At 50.7% G+C, this 16,063-nt stretch overlaps 21 non-coding genes across 21 annotated transcripts; all 21 read right to left on the reverse strand.

Annotated features, from left to right (window-relative positions):
• Window positions 1-111: 111 nt before the first annotated feature.
• Window positions 112-184, reverse strand: Trnaa-ugc. The gene has a single exon. It is a non-coding gene; the product is annotated as a tRNA-Ala (tRNA).
• A 417-nt stretch (window positions 185-601) lies between these two features.
• On the reverse strand, window positions 602-674 carry Trnaa-ugc. The gene has a single exon. It is a non-coding gene; the product is annotated as a tRNA-Ala (tRNA).
• A 1,013-nt stretch (window positions 675-1,687) lies between these two features.
• Trnaa-ugc lies at window positions 1,688-1,760 on the reverse strand. Its single transcript has one exon. It is a non-coding gene; the product is annotated as a tRNA-Ala (tRNA).
• A 417-nt stretch (window positions 1,761-2,177) lies between these two features.
• On the reverse strand, window positions 2,178-2,250 carry Trnaa-ugc. The gene has a single exon. It is a non-coding gene; the product is annotated as a tRNA-Ala (tRNA).
• Window positions 2,251-3,263: 1,013 nt separating this feature from the next.
• Trnaa-ugc lies at window positions 3,264-3,336 on the reverse strand. Its single transcript has one exon. It is a non-coding gene; the product is annotated as a tRNA-Ala (tRNA).
• A 417-nt stretch (window positions 3,337-3,753) lies between these two features.
• Trnaa-ugc lies at window positions 3,754-3,826 on the reverse strand. Its single transcript has one exon. It is a non-coding gene; the product is annotated as a tRNA-Ala (tRNA).
• A 1,002-nt stretch (window positions 3,827-4,828) lies between these two features.
• Trnaa-ugc lies at window positions 4,829-4,901 on the reverse strand. The gene has a single exon. It is a non-coding gene; the product is annotated as a tRNA-Ala (tRNA).
• A 417-nt stretch (window positions 4,902-5,318) lies between these two features.
• Trnaa-ugc lies at window positions 5,319-5,391 on the reverse strand. Its single transcript has one exon. It is a non-coding gene; the product is annotated as a tRNA-Ala (tRNA).
• Window positions 5,392-6,404: 1,013 nt separating this feature from the next.
• Window positions 6,405-6,477, reverse strand: Trnaa-ugc. Its single transcript has one exon. It is a non-coding gene; the product is annotated as a tRNA-Ala (tRNA).
• Window positions 6,478-6,894: 417 nt separating this feature from the next.
• Window positions 6,895-6,967, reverse strand: Trnaa-ugc. The gene has a single exon. It is a non-coding gene; the product is annotated as a tRNA-Ala (tRNA).
• Window positions 6,968-7,969: 1,002 nt separating this feature from the next.
• Trnaa-ugc lies at window positions 7,970-8,042 on the reverse strand. Its single transcript has one exon. It is a non-coding gene; the product is annotated as a tRNA-Ala (tRNA).
• A 417-nt stretch (window positions 8,043-8,459) lies between these two features.
• Trnaa-ugc lies at window positions 8,460-8,532 on the reverse strand. Its single transcript has one exon. It is a non-coding gene; the product is annotated as a tRNA-Ala (tRNA).
• A 1,013-nt stretch (window positions 8,533-9,545) lies between these two features.
• Window positions 9,546-9,618, reverse strand: Trnaa-ugc. Its single transcript has one exon. It is a non-coding gene; the product is annotated as a tRNA-Ala (tRNA).
• A 417-nt stretch (window positions 9,619-10,035) lies between these two features.
• Window positions 10,036-10,108, reverse strand: Trnaa-ugc. The gene has a single exon. It is a non-coding gene; the product is annotated as a tRNA-Ala (tRNA).
• Window positions 10,109-11,110: 1,002 nt separating this feature from the next.
• On the reverse strand, window positions 11,111-11,183 carry Trnaa-ugc. Its single transcript has one exon. It is a non-coding gene; the product is annotated as a tRNA-Ala (tRNA).
• A 417-nt stretch (window positions 11,184-11,600) lies between these two features.
• Trnaa-ugc lies at window positions 11,601-11,673 on the reverse strand. The gene has a single exon. It is a non-coding gene; the product is annotated as a tRNA-Ala (tRNA).
• A 1,013-nt stretch (window positions 11,674-12,686) lies between these two features.
• On the reverse strand, window positions 12,687-12,759 carry Trnaa-ugc. Its single transcript has one exon. It is a non-coding gene; the product is annotated as a tRNA-Ala (tRNA).
• A 417-nt stretch (window positions 12,760-13,176) lies between these two features.
• Trnaa-ugc lies at window positions 13,177-13,249 on the reverse strand. Its single transcript has one exon. It is a non-coding gene; the product is annotated as a tRNA-Ala (tRNA).
• A 1,013-nt stretch (window positions 13,250-14,262) lies between these two features.
• On the reverse strand, window positions 14,263-14,335 carry Trnaa-ugc. Its single transcript has one exon. It is a non-coding gene; the product is annotated as a tRNA-Ala (tRNA).
• Window positions 14,336-14,752: 417 nt separating this feature from the next.
• Trnaa-ugc lies at window positions 14,753-14,825 on the reverse strand. Its single transcript has one exon. It is a non-coding gene; the product is annotated as a tRNA-Ala (tRNA).
• Window positions 14,826-15,838: 1,013 nt separating this feature from the next.
• Window positions 15,839-15,911, reverse strand: Trnaa-ugc. The gene has a single exon. It is a non-coding gene; the product is annotated as a tRNA-Ala (tRNA).
• Window positions 15,912-16,063: the final 152 nt, after the last annotated feature.

Here is a 16,063-nt window from a genome sequence, read left to right on the forward strand (position 1 = left end):
TTTGCCAATTGTGGCTGCTAATCGTTGGCTCGTATCTGCCTTGACACATTTTCTGGCTGTGAATTATTCCACTTGCATGGCAGTGTGCGCATGTTGGTGTGTTAAAAATTCTGGAGGCGCTGGGTATCGATCCCAGTACCTCTCGCATGCAAAGCGAGCGCTCTACCATCTGAGCTACGCCCCCTGCTGACGAACTGCGCTATCATACAGCCATATCAATGGCACAGACCCTTGCACTCCCATTATTCCGCTGACAAACACTACTCTCAATGTGTCCGTGAGGGTGTCTTTCAGGTTTCCTGCATTCTGTATCGAATCGTAGTTGGCCAAAATCAAAGTGGCACGCACGACGTCGAAAATAGCGTTCGGCCAACGCTCTGAGGTAGACGAACGTGTTGTCCACTCTCTAGACTTCATTGAGGTTAGGCCGTTATACCTAAGGCAGATTTGCACTCGATGACACCTCGACAACAGCCGGTCCTCACATTTACGTTTTGCTCTCCTTACGTCAGTATACGAGTCTGTGACGCTGGCTTTGCAACATCTTGCGTGCCTTTAGGCTCGCCGCGACCAACACTTACCACGCACTGACCACAACACATGGAGGCGCCGGGGCTTGAACCCGGGACCTTTCACATGCAAAGCGAACGCTCTACCAACTGAGCTACGCCCCCAAGCACAACCAAGCTGCGCTGTTCTCCGTTCTTTGCTACTCTTATGTGCACGGACACGATGGTTGGTTGGTTTGCAGGGGTGAAGGGACCAGAGTACAAAGGCGCGGACACGTTCATATACGCAAGAGTTCCAAGTAGTTTCGATGCTCTGGTATTACGACTGCAAATTCCGTCCGTTTTTAACGTCTTAAATTGAAGGGACAGTCACAAGTTGGTCCGTTTTCACTCCATGTCGACAATCACACAGCACCTGAGGTAACAAGCACATCTGAAGACCCATTGTGCACTCGACTGTTCATGCCAACTCACTGCCTCGCACTTTACTACTGTGTACCACTCTTGTCGTCCAACTGCAAAAGACTGGGCCACAACAACTTTCCGCGTCTCCATTGCACTGCGCAAACTACGAAACGCTCCCCAAACATGGCACTCACCCACGCAGACGACTTTTCCGACTTTACACGACGCTCACGCAACGCTCACGCTAGTGACAGCCTTATTTAGGGCTTGACGTCGCACACAAGCGAATGAGCACATTTCGCCTACGACTTAGGCCGCCCTCCTAGTGTGGCTGTTCGGTGTCTGCAGGCAGCGAGGGGCTGCAAGCCTCCTGTGTTCGCGCCTATGTCACCTCTGCTTGCTTGTCAGAGACAGAGTATCGCAAAACATACAACTCACTCCATGAATTGATTGCTACGGCATCTGTCATCAGCAGTCACAACTAGCAACACCAGTAGCAGCCGACTGCACGTAAAGAATTGGAATGTGCAGTGGGATTTTTGTGAATTCGGCGCAAGGCTGATCTTTGCGACATAGGTTTGAGAATCTTATGGGAACACTTGTACTGTTTCTAAATTAAGTGTAGTGGTGGGAGGAGGGTGCTTCGTGCGAATTACAGCACGTTTGCCAATTGTGGCTGCTAATCGTTGGCTCGTATCTGCCTTGACACATTTTCTGGCTGTGAATTATTCCACTTGCATGGCAGTGTGCGCATGTTGGTGTGTTAAAAATTCTGGAGGCGCTGGGTATCGATCCCAGTACCTCTCGCATGCAAAGCGAGCGCTCTACCATCTGAGCTACGCCCCCTGCTGACGAACTGCGCTATCATACAGCCATATCAATGGCACAGACCCTTGCACTCCCATTATTCCGCTGACAAACACTACTCTCAATGTGTCCGTGAGGGTGTCTTTCAGGTTTCCTGCATTCTGTATCGAATCGTAGTTGGCCAAAATCAAAGTGGCACGCACGACGTCGAAAATAGCGTTCGGCCAACGCTCTGAGGTAGACGAACGTGTTGTCCACTCTCTAGACTTCATTGAGGTTAGGCCGTTATACCTAAGGCAGATTTGCACTCGATGACACCTCGACAACAGCCGGTCCTCACATTTACGTTTTGCTCTCCTTACGTCAGTATACGAGTCTGTGACGCTGGCTTTGCAACATCTTGCGTGCCTTTAGGCTCGCCGCGACCAACACTTACCACGCACTGACCACAAAACATGGAGGCGCCGGGGCTTGAACCCGGGACCTTTCACATGCAAAGCGAACGCTCTACCAACTGAGCTACGCCCCCAAGCACAACCAAGCTGCGCTGTTCTCCGTTCTTTGCTACTCTTATGTGCACGGACACGATGGTTGGTTGGTTTGCAGGGGTGAAGGGACCAGAGTACAAAGGCGCGGACACGTTCATATACGCAAGAGTTCCAAGTAGTTTCGATGCTCTGGTATTACGACTGCAAATTCCGTCCGTTTTTAACGTCTTAAATTGAAGGGACAGTCACAAGTTGGTCCGTTTTCACTCCATGTCGACAATCACACAGCACCTGAGGTAACAAGCACATCTGAAGACCCATTGTGCACTCGACTGTTCATGCCAACTCACTGCCTCGCACTTTACTACTGTGTACCACTCTTGTCGTCCAACTGCAAAAGACTGGGCCACAACAACTTTCCGCGTCTCCATTGCACTGCGCAAACTACGAAACGCTCCCCAAACATGGCACTCACCCACGCAGACGACTTTTCCGACTTTACACGACGCTCACGCAACGCTCACGCTAGTGACAGCCTTATTTAGGGCTTGACGTCGCACACAAGCGAATGAGCACATTTCGCCTACGACTTAGGCCGCCCTCCTAGTGTGGCTGTTCGGTGTCTGCAGGCAGCGAGGGGCTGCAAGCCTCCTGTGTTCGCGCCTATGTCACCTCTGCTTGCTTGTCAGAGACAGAGTATCGCAAAACATACAACTCACTCCATGAATTGATTGCTACGGCATCTGTCATCAGCAGTCACAACTAGCAACACCAGTAGCAGCCGACTGCACGTAAAGAATTGGAATGTGCAGTGGGATTTTTGTGAATTCGGCGCAAGGCTGATCTTTGCGACATAGGTTTGAGAATCTTATGGGAACACTTGTACTGTTTCTAAATTAAGTGTAGTGGTGGGAGGAGGGTGCTTCGTGCGAATTACAGCACGTTTGCCAATTGTGGCTGCTAATCGTTGGCTCGTATCTGCCTTGACACATTTTCTGGCTGTGAATTATTCCACTTGCATGGCAGTGTGCGCATGTTGGTGTGTTAAAAATTCTGGAGGCGCTGGGTATCGATCCCAGTACCTCTCGCATGCAAAGCGAGCGCTCTACCATCTGAGCTACGCCCCCTGCTGACGAACTGCGCTATCATACAGCCATATCAATGGCACAGACCCTTGCACTCCCATTATTCCGCTGACAAACACTACTCTCAATGTGTCCGTGAGGGTGTCTTTCAGGTTTCCTGCATTCTGTATCGAATCGTAGTTGGCCAAAATCAAAGTGGCACGCACGACGTCGAAAATAGCGTTCGGCCAACGCTCTGAGGTAGACGAACGTGTTGTCCACTCTCTAGACTTCATTGAGGTTAGGCCGTTATACCTAAGGCAGATTTGCACTCGATGACACCTCGACAACAGCCGGTCCTCACATTTACGTTTTGCTCTCCTTACGTCAGTATACGAGTCTGTGACGCTGGCTTTGCAACATCTTGCGTGCCTTTAGGCTCGCCGCGACCAACACTTACCACGCACTGACCACAAAACATGGAGGCGCCGGGGCTTGAACCCGGGACCTTTCGCATGCAAAGCGAACGCTCTACCAACTGAGCTACGCCCCCAAGCACAACCAAGCTGCGCTGTTCTCCGTTCTTTGCTACTCTTATGTGCACGGACACGATGGTTGGTTGGTTTGCAGGGGTGAAGGGACCAGAGTACAAAGGCGCGGACACGTTCATATACGCAAGAGTTCCAAGTAGTTTCGATGCTCTGGTATTACGACTGCAAATTCCGTCCGTTTTTAACGTCTTAAATTGAAGGGACAGTCACAAGTTGGTCCGTTTTCACTCCATGTCGACAATCACACAGCACCTGAGGTAACAAGCACATCTGAAGACCCATTGTGCACTCGACTGTTCATGCCAACTCACTGCCTCGCACTTTACTACTGTGTACCACTCTTGTCGTCCAACTGCAAAAGACTGGGCCACAACAACTTTCCGCGTCTCCATTGCACTGCGCAAACTACGAAACGCTCCCCAAACATGGCACTCACCCACGCAGACGACTTTTCCGACTTTACACGACGCTCACGCTAGTGACAGCCTTATTTAGGGCTTGACGTCGCACACAAGCGAATGAGCACATTTCGCCTACGACTTAGGCCGCCCTCCTAGTGTGGCTGTTCGGTGTCTGCAGGCAGCGAGGGGCTGCAAGCCTCCTGTGTTCGCGCCTATGTCACCTCTGCTTGCTTGTCAGAGACAGAGTATCGCAAAACATACAACTCACTCCATGAATTGATTGCTACGGCATCTGTCATCAGCAGTCACAACTAGCAACACCAGTAGCAGCCGACTGCACGTAAAGAATTGGAATGTGCAGTGGGATTTTTGTGAATTCGGCGCAAGGCTGATCTTTGCGACATAGGTTTGAGAATCTTATGGGAACACTTGTAAAGTTTCTAAATTAAGTGTAGTGGTGGGAGGAGGGTGCTTCGTGCGAATTACAGCACGTTTGCCAATTGTGGCTGCTAATCGTTGGCTCGTATCTGCCTTGACACATTTTCTGGCTGTGAATTATTCCACTTGCATGGCAGTGTGCGCATGTTGGTGTGTTAAAAATTCTGGAGGCGCTGGGTATCGATCCCAGTACCTCTCGCATGCAAAGCGAGCGCTCTACCATCTGAGCTACGCCCCCTGCTGACGAACTGCGCTATCATACAGCCATATCAATGGCACAGACCCTTGCACTCCCATTATTCCGCTGACAAACACTACTCTCAATGTGTCCGTGAGGGTGTCTTTCAGGTTTCCTGCATTCTGTATCGAATCGTAGTTGGCCAAAATCAAAGTGGCACGCACGACGTCGAAAATAGCGTTCGGCCAACGCTCTGAGGTAGACGAACGTGTTGTCCACTCTCTAGACTTCATTGAGGTTAGGCCGTTATACCTAAGGCAGATTTGCACTCGATGACACCTCGACAACAGCCGGTCCTCACATTTACGTTTTGCTCTCCTTACGTCAGTATACGAGTCTGTGACGCTGGCTTTGCAACATCTTGCGTGCCTTTAGGCTCGCCGCGACCAACACTTACCACGCACTGACCACAAAACATGGAGGCGCCGGGGCGTGAACCCGGGACCTTTCACATGCAAAGCGAACGCTCTACCAACTGAGCTACGCCCCCAAGCACAACCAAGCTGCGCTGTTCTCCGTTCTTTGCTACTCTTATGTGCACGGACACGATGGTTGGTTGGTTTGCAGGGGTGAAGGGACCAGAGTACAAAGGCGCGGACACGTTCATATACGCAAGAGTTCCAAGTAGTTTCGATGCTCTGGTATTACGACTGCAAATTCCGTCCGTTTTTAACGTCTTAAATTGAAGGGACAGTCACAAGTTGGTCCGTTTTCACTCCATGTCGACAATCACACAGCACCTGAGGTAACAAGCACATCTGAAGACCCATTGTGCACTCGACTGTTCATGCCAACTCACTGCCTCGCACTTTACTACTGTGTACCACTCTTGTCGTCCAACTGCAAAAGACTGGGCCACAACAACTTTCCGCGTCTCCATTGCACTGCGCAAACTACGAAACGCTCCCCAAACATGGCACTCACCCACGCAGACGACTTTTCCGACTTTACACGACGCTCACGCAACGCTCACGCTAGTGACAGCCTTATTTAGGGCTTGACGTCGCACACAAGCGAATGAGCACATTTCGCCTACGACTTAGGCCGCCCTCCTAGTGTGGCTGTTCGGTGTCTGCAGGCAGCGAGGGGCTGCAAGCCTCCTGTGTTCGCGCCTATGTCACCTCTGCTTGCTTGTCAGAGACAGAGTATCGCAAAACATACAACTCACTCCATGAATTGATTGCTACGGCATCTGTCATCAGCAGTCACAACTAGCAACACCAGTAGCAGCCGACTGCACGTAAAGAATTGGAATGTGCAGTGGGATTTTTGTGAATTCGGCGCAAGGCTGATCTTTGCGACATAGGTTTGAGAATCTTATGGGAACACTTGTACTGTTTCTAAATTAAGTGTAGTGGTGGGAGGAGGGTGCTTCGTGCGAATTACAGCACGTTTGCCAATTGTGGCTGCTAATCGTTGGCTCGTATCTGCCTTGACACATTTTCTGGCTGTGAATTATTCCACTTGCATGGCAGTGTGCGCATGTTGGTGTGTTAAAAATTCTGGAGGCGCTGGGTATCGATCCCAGTACCTCTCGCATGCAAAGCGAGCGCTCTACCATCTGAGCTACGCCCCCTGCTGACGAACTGCGCTATCATACAGCCATATCAATGGCACAGACCCTTGCACTCCCATTATTCCGCTGACAAACACTACTCTCAATGTGTCCGTGAGGGTGTCTTTCAGGTTTCCTGCATTCTGTATCGAATCGTAGTTGGCCAAAATCAAAGTGGCACGCACGACGTCGAAAATAGCGTTCGGCCAACGCTCTGAGGTAGACGAACGTGTTGTCCACTCTCTAGACTTCATTGAGGTTAGGCCGTTATACCTAAGGCAGATTTGCACTCGATGACACCTCGACAACAGCCGGTCCTCACATTTACGTTTTGCTCTCCTTACGTCAGTATACGAGTCTGTGACGCTGGCTTTGCAACATCTTGCGTGCCTTTAGGCTCGCCGCGACCAACACTTACCACGCACTGACCACAAAACATGGAGGCGCCGGGGCTTGAACCCGGGACCTTTCACATGCAAAGCGAACGCTCTACCAACTGAGCTACGCCCCCAAGCACAACCAAGCTGCGCTGTTCTCCGTTCTTTGCTACTCTTATGTGCACGGACACGATGGTTGGTTGGTTTGCAGGGGTGAAGGGACCAGAGTACAAAGGCGCGGACACGTTCATATACGCAAGAGTTCCAAGTAGTTTCGATGCTCTGGTATTACGACTGCAAATTCCGTCCGTTTTTAACGTCTTAAATTGAAGGGACAGTCACAAGTTGGTCCGTTTTCACTCCATGTCGACAATCACACAGCACCTGAGGTAACAAGCACATCTGAAGACCCATTGTGCACTCGACTGTTCATGCCAACTCACTGCCTCGCACTTTACTACTGTGTACCACTCTTGTCGTCCAACTGCAAAAGACTGGGCCACAACAACTTTCCGCGTCTCCATTGCACTGCGCAAACTACGAAACGCTCCCCAAACATGGCACTCACCCACGCAGACGACTTTTCCGACTTTACACGACGCTCACGCTAGTGACAGCCTTATTTAGGGCTTGACGTCGCACACAAGCGAATGAGCACATTTCGCCTACGACTTAGGCCGCCCTCCTAGTGTGGCTGTTCGGTGTCTGCAGGCAGCGAGGGGCTGCAAGCCTCCTGTGTTCGCGCCTATGTCACCTCTGCTTGCTTGTCAGAGACAGAGTATCGCAAAACATACAACTCACTCCATGAATTGATTGCTACGGCATCTGTCATCAGCAGTCACAACTAGCAACACCAGTAGCAGCCGACTGCACGTAAAGAATTGGAATGTGCAGTGGGATTTTTGTGAATTCGGCGCAAGGCTGATCTTTGCGACATAGGTTTGAGAATCTTATGGGAACACTTGTACTGTTTCTAAATTAAGTGTAGTGGTGGGAGGAGGGTGCTTCGTGCGAATTACAGCACGTTTGCCAATTGTGGCTGCTAATCGTTGGCTCGTATCTGCCTTGACACATTTTCTGGCTGTGAATTATTCCACTTGCATGGCAGTGTGCGCATGTTGGTGTGTTAAAAATTCTGGAGGCGCTGGGTATCGATCCCAGTACCTCTCGCATGCAAAGCGAGCGCTCTACCATCTGAGCTACGCCCCCTGCTGACGAACTGCGCTATCATACAGCCATATCAATGGCACAGACCCTTGCACTCCCATTATTCCGCTGACAAACACTACTCTCAATGTGTCCGTGAGGGTGTCTTTCAGGTTTCCTGCATTCTGTATCGAATCGTAGTTGGCCAAAATCAAAGTGGCACGCACGACGTCGAAAATAGCGTTCGGCCAACGCTCTGAGGTAGACGAACGTGTTGTCCACTCTCTAGACTTCATTGAGGTTAGGCCGTTATACCTAAGGCAGATTTGCACTCGATGACACCTCGACAACAGCCGGTCCTCACATTTACGTTTTGCTCTCCTTACGTCAGTATACGAGTCTGTGACGCTGGCTTTGCAACATCTTGCGTGCCTTTAGGCTCGCCGCGACCAACACTTACCACGCACTGACCACAAAACATGGAGGCGCCGGGGCGTGAACCCGGGACCTTTCGCATGCAAAGCGAACGCTCTACCAACTGAGCTACGCCCCCAAGCACAACCAAGCTGCGCTGTTCTCCGTTCTTTGCTACTCTTATGTGCACGGACACGATGGTTGGTTGGTTTGCAGGGGTGAAGGGACCAGAGTACAAAGGCGCGGACACGTTCATATACGCAAGAGTTCCAAGTAGTTTCGATGCTCTGGTATTACGACTGCAAATTCCGTCCGTTTTTAACGTCTTAAATTGAAGGGACAGTCACAAGTTGGTCCGTTTTCACTCCATGTCGACAATCACACAGCACCTGAGGTAACAAGCACATCTGAAGACCCATTGTGCACTCGACTGTTCATGCCAACTCACTGCCTCGCACTTTACTACTGTGTACCACTCTTGTCGTCCAACTGCAAAAGACTGGGCCACAACAACTTTCCGCGTCTCCATTGCACTGCGCAAACTACGAAACGCTCCCCAAACATGGCACTCACCCACGCAGACGACTTTTCCGACTTTACACGACGCTCACGCAACGCTCACGCTAGTGACAGCCTTATTTAGGGCTTGACGTCGCACACAAGCGAATGAGCACATTTCGCCTACGACTTAGGCCGCCCTCCTAGTGTGGCTGTTCGGTGTCTGCAGGCAGCGAGGGGCTGCAAGCCTCCTGTGTTCGCGCCTATGTCACCTCTGCTTGCTTGTCAGAGACAGAGTATCGCAAAACATACAACTCACTCCATGAATTGATTGCTACGGCATCTGTCATCAGCAGTCACAACTAGCAACACCAGTAGCAGCCGACTGCACGTAAAGAATTGGAATGTGCAGTGGGATTTTTGTGAATTCGGCGCAAGGCTGATCTTTGCGACATAGGTTTGAGAATCTTATGGGAACACTTGTACTGTTTCTAAATTAAGTGTAGTGGTGGGAGGAGGGTGCTTCGTGCGAATTACAGCACGTTTGCCAATTGTGGCTGCTAATCGTTGGCTCGTATCTGCCTTGACACATTTTCTGGCTGTGAATTATTCCACTTGCATGGCAGTGTGCGCATGTTGGTGTGTTAAAAATTCTGGAGGCGCTGGGTATCGATCCCAGTACCTCTCGCATGCAAAGCGAGCGCTCTACCATCTGAGCTACGCCCCCTGCTGACGAACTGCGCTATCATACAGCCATATCAATGGCACAGACCCTTGCACTCCCATTATTCCGCTGACAAACACTACTCTCAATGTGTCCGTGAGGGTGTCTTTCAGGTTTCCTGCATTCTGTATCGAATCGTAGTTGGCCAAAATCAAAGTGGCACGCACGACGTCGAAAATAGCGTTCGGCCAACGCTCTGAGGTAGACGAACGTGTTGTCCACTCTCTAGACTTCATTGAGGTTAGGCCGTTATACCTAAGGCAGATTTGCACTCGATGACACCTCGACAACAGCCGGTCCTCACATTTACGTTTTGCTCTCCTTACGTCAGTATACGAGTCTGTGACGCTGGCTTTGCAACATCTTGCGTGCCTTTAGGCTCGCCGCGACCAACACTTACCACGCACTGACCACAAAACATGGAGGCGCCGGGGCTTGAACCCGGGACCTTTCGCATGCAAAGCGAACGCTCTACCAACTGAGCTACGCCCCCAAGCACAACCAAGCTGCGCTGTTCTCCGTTCTTTGCTACTCTTATGTGCACGGACACGATGGTTGGTTGGTTTGCAGGGGTGAAGGGACCAGAGTACAAAGGCGCGGACACGTTCATATACGCAAGAGTTCCAAGTAGTTTCGATGCTCTGGTATTACGACTGCAAATTCCGTCCGTTTTTAACGTCTTAAATTGAAGGGACAGTCACAAGTTGGTCCGTTTTCACTCCATGTCGACAATCACACAGCACCTGAGGTAACAAGCACATCTGAAGACCCATTGTGCACTCGACTGTTCATGCCAACTCACTGCCTCGCACTTTACTACTGTGTACCACTCTTGTCGTCCAACTGCAAAAGACTGGGCCACAACAACTTTCCGCGTCTCCATTGCACTGCGCAAACTACGAAACGCTCCCCAAACATGGCACTCACCCACGCAGACGACTTTTCCGACTTTACACGACGCTCACGCTAGTGACAGCCTTATTTAGGGCTTGACGTCGCACACAAGCGAATGAGCACATTTCGCCTACGACTTAGGCCGCCCTCCTAGTGTGGCTGTTCGGTGTCTGCAGGCAGCGAGGGGCTGCAAGCCTCCTGTGTTCGCGCCTATGTCACCTCTGCTTGCTTGTCAGAGACAGAGTATCGCAAAACATACAACTCACTCCATGAATTGATTGCTACGGCATCTGTCATCAGCAGTCACAACTAGCAACACCAGTAGCAGCCGACTGCACGTAAAGAATTGGAATGTGCAGTGGGATTTTTGTGAATTCGGCGCAAGGCTGATCTTTGCGACATAGGTTTGAGAATCTTATGGGAACACTTGTAAAGTTTCTAAATTAAGTGTAGTGGTGGGAGGAGGGTGCTTCGTGCGAATTACAGCACGTTTGCCAATTGTGGCTGCTAATCGTTGGCTCGTATCTGCCTTGACACATTTTCTGGCTGTGAATTATTCCACTTGCATGGCAGTGTGCGCATGTTGGTGTGTTAAAAATTCTGGAGGCGCTGGGTATCGATCCCAGTACCTCTCGCATGCAAAGCGAGCGCTCTACCATCTGAGCTACGCCCCCTGCTGACGAACTGCGCTATCATACAGCCATATCAATGGCACAGACCCTTGCACTCCCATTATTCCGCTGACAAACACTACTCTCAATGTGTCCGTGAGGGTGTCTTTCAGGTTTCCTGCATTCTGTATCGAATCGTAGTTGGCCAAAATCAAAGTGGCACGCACGACGTCGAAAATAGCGTTCGGCCAACGCTCTGAGGTAGACGAACGTGTTGTCCACTCTCTAGACTTCATTGAGGTTAGGCCGTTATACCTAAGGCAGATTTGCACTCGATGACACCTCGACAACAGCCGGTCCTCACATTTACGTTTTGCTCTCCTTACGTCAGTATACGAGTCTGTGACGCTGGCTTTGCAACATCTTGCGTGCCTTTAGGCTCGCCGCGACCAACACTTACCACGCACTGACCACAAAACATGGAGGCGCCGGGGCGTGAACCCGGGACCTTTCACATGCAAAGCGAACGCTCTACCAACTGAGCTACGCCCCCAAGCACAACCAAGCTGCGCTGTTCTCCGTTCTTTGCTACTCTTATGTGCACGGACACGATGGTTGGTTGGTTTGCAGGGGTGAAGGGACCAGAGTACAAAGGCGCGGACACGTTCATATACGCAAGAGTTCCAAGTAGTTTCGATGCTCTGGTATTACGACTGCAAATTCCGTCCGTTTTTAACGTCTTAAATTGAAGGGACAGTCACAAGTTGGTCCGTTTTCACTCCATGTCGACAATCACACAGCACCTGAGGTAACAAGCACATCTGAAGACCCATTGTGCACTCGACTGTTCATGCCAACTCACTGCCTCGCACTTTACTACTGTGTACCACTCTTGTCGTCCAACTGCAAAAGACTGGGCCACAACAACTTTCCGCGTCTCCATTGCACTGCGCAAACTACGAAACGCTCCCCAAACATGGCACTCACCCACGCAGACGACTTTTCCGACTTTACACGACGCTCACGCAACGCTCACGCTAGTGACAGCCTTATTTAGGGCTTGACGTCGCACACAAGCGAATGAGCACATTTCGCCTACGACTTAGGCCGCCCTCCTAGTGTGGCTGTTCGGTGTCTGCAGGCAGCGAGGGGCTGCAAGCCTCCTGTGTTCGCGCCTATGTCACCTCTGCTTGCTTGTCAGAGACAGAGTATCGCAAAACATACAACTCACTCCATGAATTGATTGCTACGGCATCTGTCATCAGCAGTCACAACTAGCAACACCAGTAGCAGCCGACTGCACGTAAAGAATTGGAATGTGCAGTGGGATTTTTGTGAATTCGGCGCAAGGCTGATCTTTGCGACATAGGTTTGAGAATCTTATGGGAACACTTGTACTGTTTCTAAATTAAGTGTAGTGGTGGGAGGAGGGTGCTTCGTGCGAATTACAGCACGTTTGCCAATTGTGGCTGCTAATCGTTGGCTCGTATCTGCCTTGACACATTTTCTGGCTGTGAATTATTCCACTTGCATGGCAGTGTGCGCATGTTGGTGTGTTAAAAATTCTGGAGGCGCTGGGTATCGATCCCAGTACCTCTCGCATGCAAAGCGAGCGCTCTACCATCTGAGCTACGCCCCCTGCTGACGAACTGCGCTATCATACAGCCATATCAATGGCACAGACCCTTGCACTCCCATTATTCCGCTGACAAACACTACTCTCAATGTGTCCGTGAGGGTGTCTTTCAGGTTTCCTGCATTCTGTATCGAATCGTAGTTGGCCAAAATCAAAGTGGCACGCACGACGTCGAAAATAGCGTTCGGCCAACGCTCTGAGGTAGACGAACGTGTTGTCCACTCTCTAGACTTCATTGAGGTTAGGCCGTTATACCTAAGGCAGATTTGCACTCGATGACACCTCGACAACAGCCGGTCCTCACATTTACGTTTTGCTCTCCTTACGTCAGTATACGAGTCTGTGACGCTGGCTTTGCAACATCTTGCGTGCCTTTAGGCTCGCCGCGACCAACACTTACCACGCACTGACCACAAAACATGGAGGCGCCGGGGCTTGAACCCGGGACCTTTCACATGCAAAGCGAACGCTCTACCAACTGAGCTACGCCCCCAAGCACAACCAAGCTGCGCTGTTCTCCGTTCTTTGCTACTCTTATGTGCACGGACACGATGGTTGGTTGGTTTGCAGGGGTGAAGGGACCAGAGTACAAAGGCGCGGACACGTTCATATACGCAAGAGTTCCAAGTAGTTTCGATGCTCTGGTATTACGACTGCAAATTCCGTCCGTTTTTAACGTCTTAAATTGAAGGGACAGTCACAAGTTGGTCCGTTTTCACTCCATGTCGACAATCACACAGCACCTGAGGTAACAAGCACATCTGAAGACCCATTGTGCACTCGACTGTTCATGCCAACTCACTGCCTCGCACTTTACTACTGTGTACCACTCTTGTCGTCCAACTGCAAAAGACTGGGCCACAACAACTTTCCGCGTCTCCATTGCACTGCGCAAACTACGAAACGCTCCCCAAACATGGCACTCACCCACGCAGACGACTTTTCCGACTTTACACGACGCTCACGCAACGCTCACGCTAGTGACAGCCTTATTTAGGGCTTGACGTCGCACACAAGCGAATGAGCACATTTCGCCTACGACTTAGGCCGCCCTCCTAGTGTGGCTGTTCGGTGTCTGCAGGCAGCGAGGGGCTGCAAGCCTCCTGTGTTCGCGCCTATGTCACCTCTGCTTGCTTGTCAGAGACAGAGTATCGCAAAACATACAACTCACTCCATGAATTGATTGCTACGGCATCTGTCATCAGCAGTCACAACTAGCAACACCAGTAGCAGCCGACTGCACGTAAAGAATTGGAATGTGCAGTGGGATTTTTGTGAATTCGGCGCAAGGCTGATCTTTGCGACATAGGTTTGAGAATCTTATGGGAACACTTGTACTGTTTCTAAATTAAGTGTAGTGGTGGGAGGAGGGTGCTTCGTGCGAATTACAGCACGTTTGCCAATTGTGGCTGCTAATCGTTGGCTCGTATCTGCCTTGACACATTTTCTGGCTGTGAATTATTCCACTTGCATGGCAGTGTGCGCATGTTGGTGTGTTAAAAATTCTGGAGGCGCTGGGTATCGATCCCAGTACCTCTCGCATGCAAAGCGAGCGCTCTACCATCTGAGCTACGCCCCCTGCTGACGAATTGCGCTATCATACAGCCATATCAATGGCACAGACCCTTGCACTCCCATTATTCCGCTGACAAACACTACTCTCAATGTGTCCGTGAGGGTGTCTTTCAGGTTTCCTGCATTCTGTATCGAATCGTAGTTGGCCAAAATCAAAGTGGCACGCACGACGTCGAAAATAGCGTTCGGCCAACGCTCTGAGGTAGACGAACGTGTTGTCCACTCTCTAGACTTCATTGAGGTTAGGCCGTTATACCTAAGGCAGATTTGCACTCGATGACACCTCGACAACAGCCGGTCCTCACATTTACGTTTTGCTCTCCTTACGTCAGTATACGAGTCTGTGACGCTGGCTTTGCAACATCTTGCGTGCCTTTAGGCTCGCCGCGACCAACACTTACCACGCACTGACCACAAAACATGGAGGCGCCGGGGCGTGAACCCGGGACCTTTCGCATGCAAAGCGAACGCTCTACCAACTGAGCTACGCCCCCAAGCACAACCAAGCTGCGCTGTTCTCCGTTCTTTGCTACTCTTATGTGCACGGACACGATGGTTGGTTGGTTTGCAGGGGTGAAGGGACCAGAGTACAAAGGCGCGGACACGTTCATATACGCAAGAGTTCCAAGTAGTTTCGATGCTCTGGTATTACGACTGCAAATTCCGTCCGTTTTTAACGTCTTAAATTGAAGGGACAGTCACAAGTTGGTCCGTTTTCACTCCATGTCGACAATCACACAGCACCTGAGGTAACAAGCACATCTGAAGACCCATTGTGCACTCGACTGTTCATGCCAACTCACTGCCTCGCACTTTACTACTGTGTACCACTCTTGTCGTCCAACTGCAAAAGACTGGGCCACAACAACTTTCCGCGTCTCCATTGCACTGCGCAAACTACGAAACGCTCCCCAAACATGGCACTCACCCACGCAGACGACTTTTCCGACTTTACACGACGCTCACGCAACGCTCACGCTAGTGACAGCCTTATTTAGGGCTTGACGTCGCACACAAGCGAATGAGCACATTTCGCCTACGACTTAGGCCGCCCTCCTAGTGTGGCTGTTCGGTGTCTGCAGGCAGCGAGGGGCTGCAAGCCTCCTGTGTTCGCGCCTATGTCACCTCTGCTTGCTTGTCAGAGACAGAGTATCGCAAAACATACAACTCACTCCATGAATTGATTGCTACGGCATCTGTCATCAGCAGTCACAACTAGCAACACCAGTAGCAGCCGACTGCACGTAAAGAATTGGAATGTGCAGTGGGATTTTTGTGAATTCGGCGCAAGGCTGATCTTTGCGACATAGGTTTGAGAATCTTATGGGAACACTTGTACTGTTTCTAAATTAAGTGTAGTGGTGGGAGGAGGGTGCTTCGTGCGAATTACAGCACGTTTGCCAATTGTGGCTGCTAATCGTTGGCTCGTATCTGCCTTGACACATTTTCTGGCTGTGAATTATTCCACTTGCATGGCAGTGTGCGCATGTTGGTGTGTTAAAAATTCTGGAGGCGCTGGGTATCGATCCCAGTACCTCTCGCATGCAAAGCGAGCGCTCTACCATCTGAGCTACGCCCCCTGCTGACGAACTGCGCTATCATACAGCCATATCAATGGCACAGACCCTTGCACTCCCATTATTCCGCTGACAAACACTACTCTCAATGTGTCCGTGAGGGTGTCTTTCAGGTTTCCTGCATTCTGTATCGAATCGTAGTTGGCCAAAATCAA

Source organism: Schistocerca piceifrons, unplaced genomic scaffold (genome assembly GCF_021461385.2).
Source record: "Schistocerca piceifrons isolate TAMUIC-IGC-003096 unplaced genomic scaffold, iqSchPice1.1 HiC_scaffold_833, whole genome shotgun sequence".
In the NCBI taxonomy this organism is placed as follows: domain Eukaryota; kingdom Metazoa; phylum Arthropoda; class Insecta; order Orthoptera; family Acrididae; genus Schistocerca; species Schistocerca piceifrons.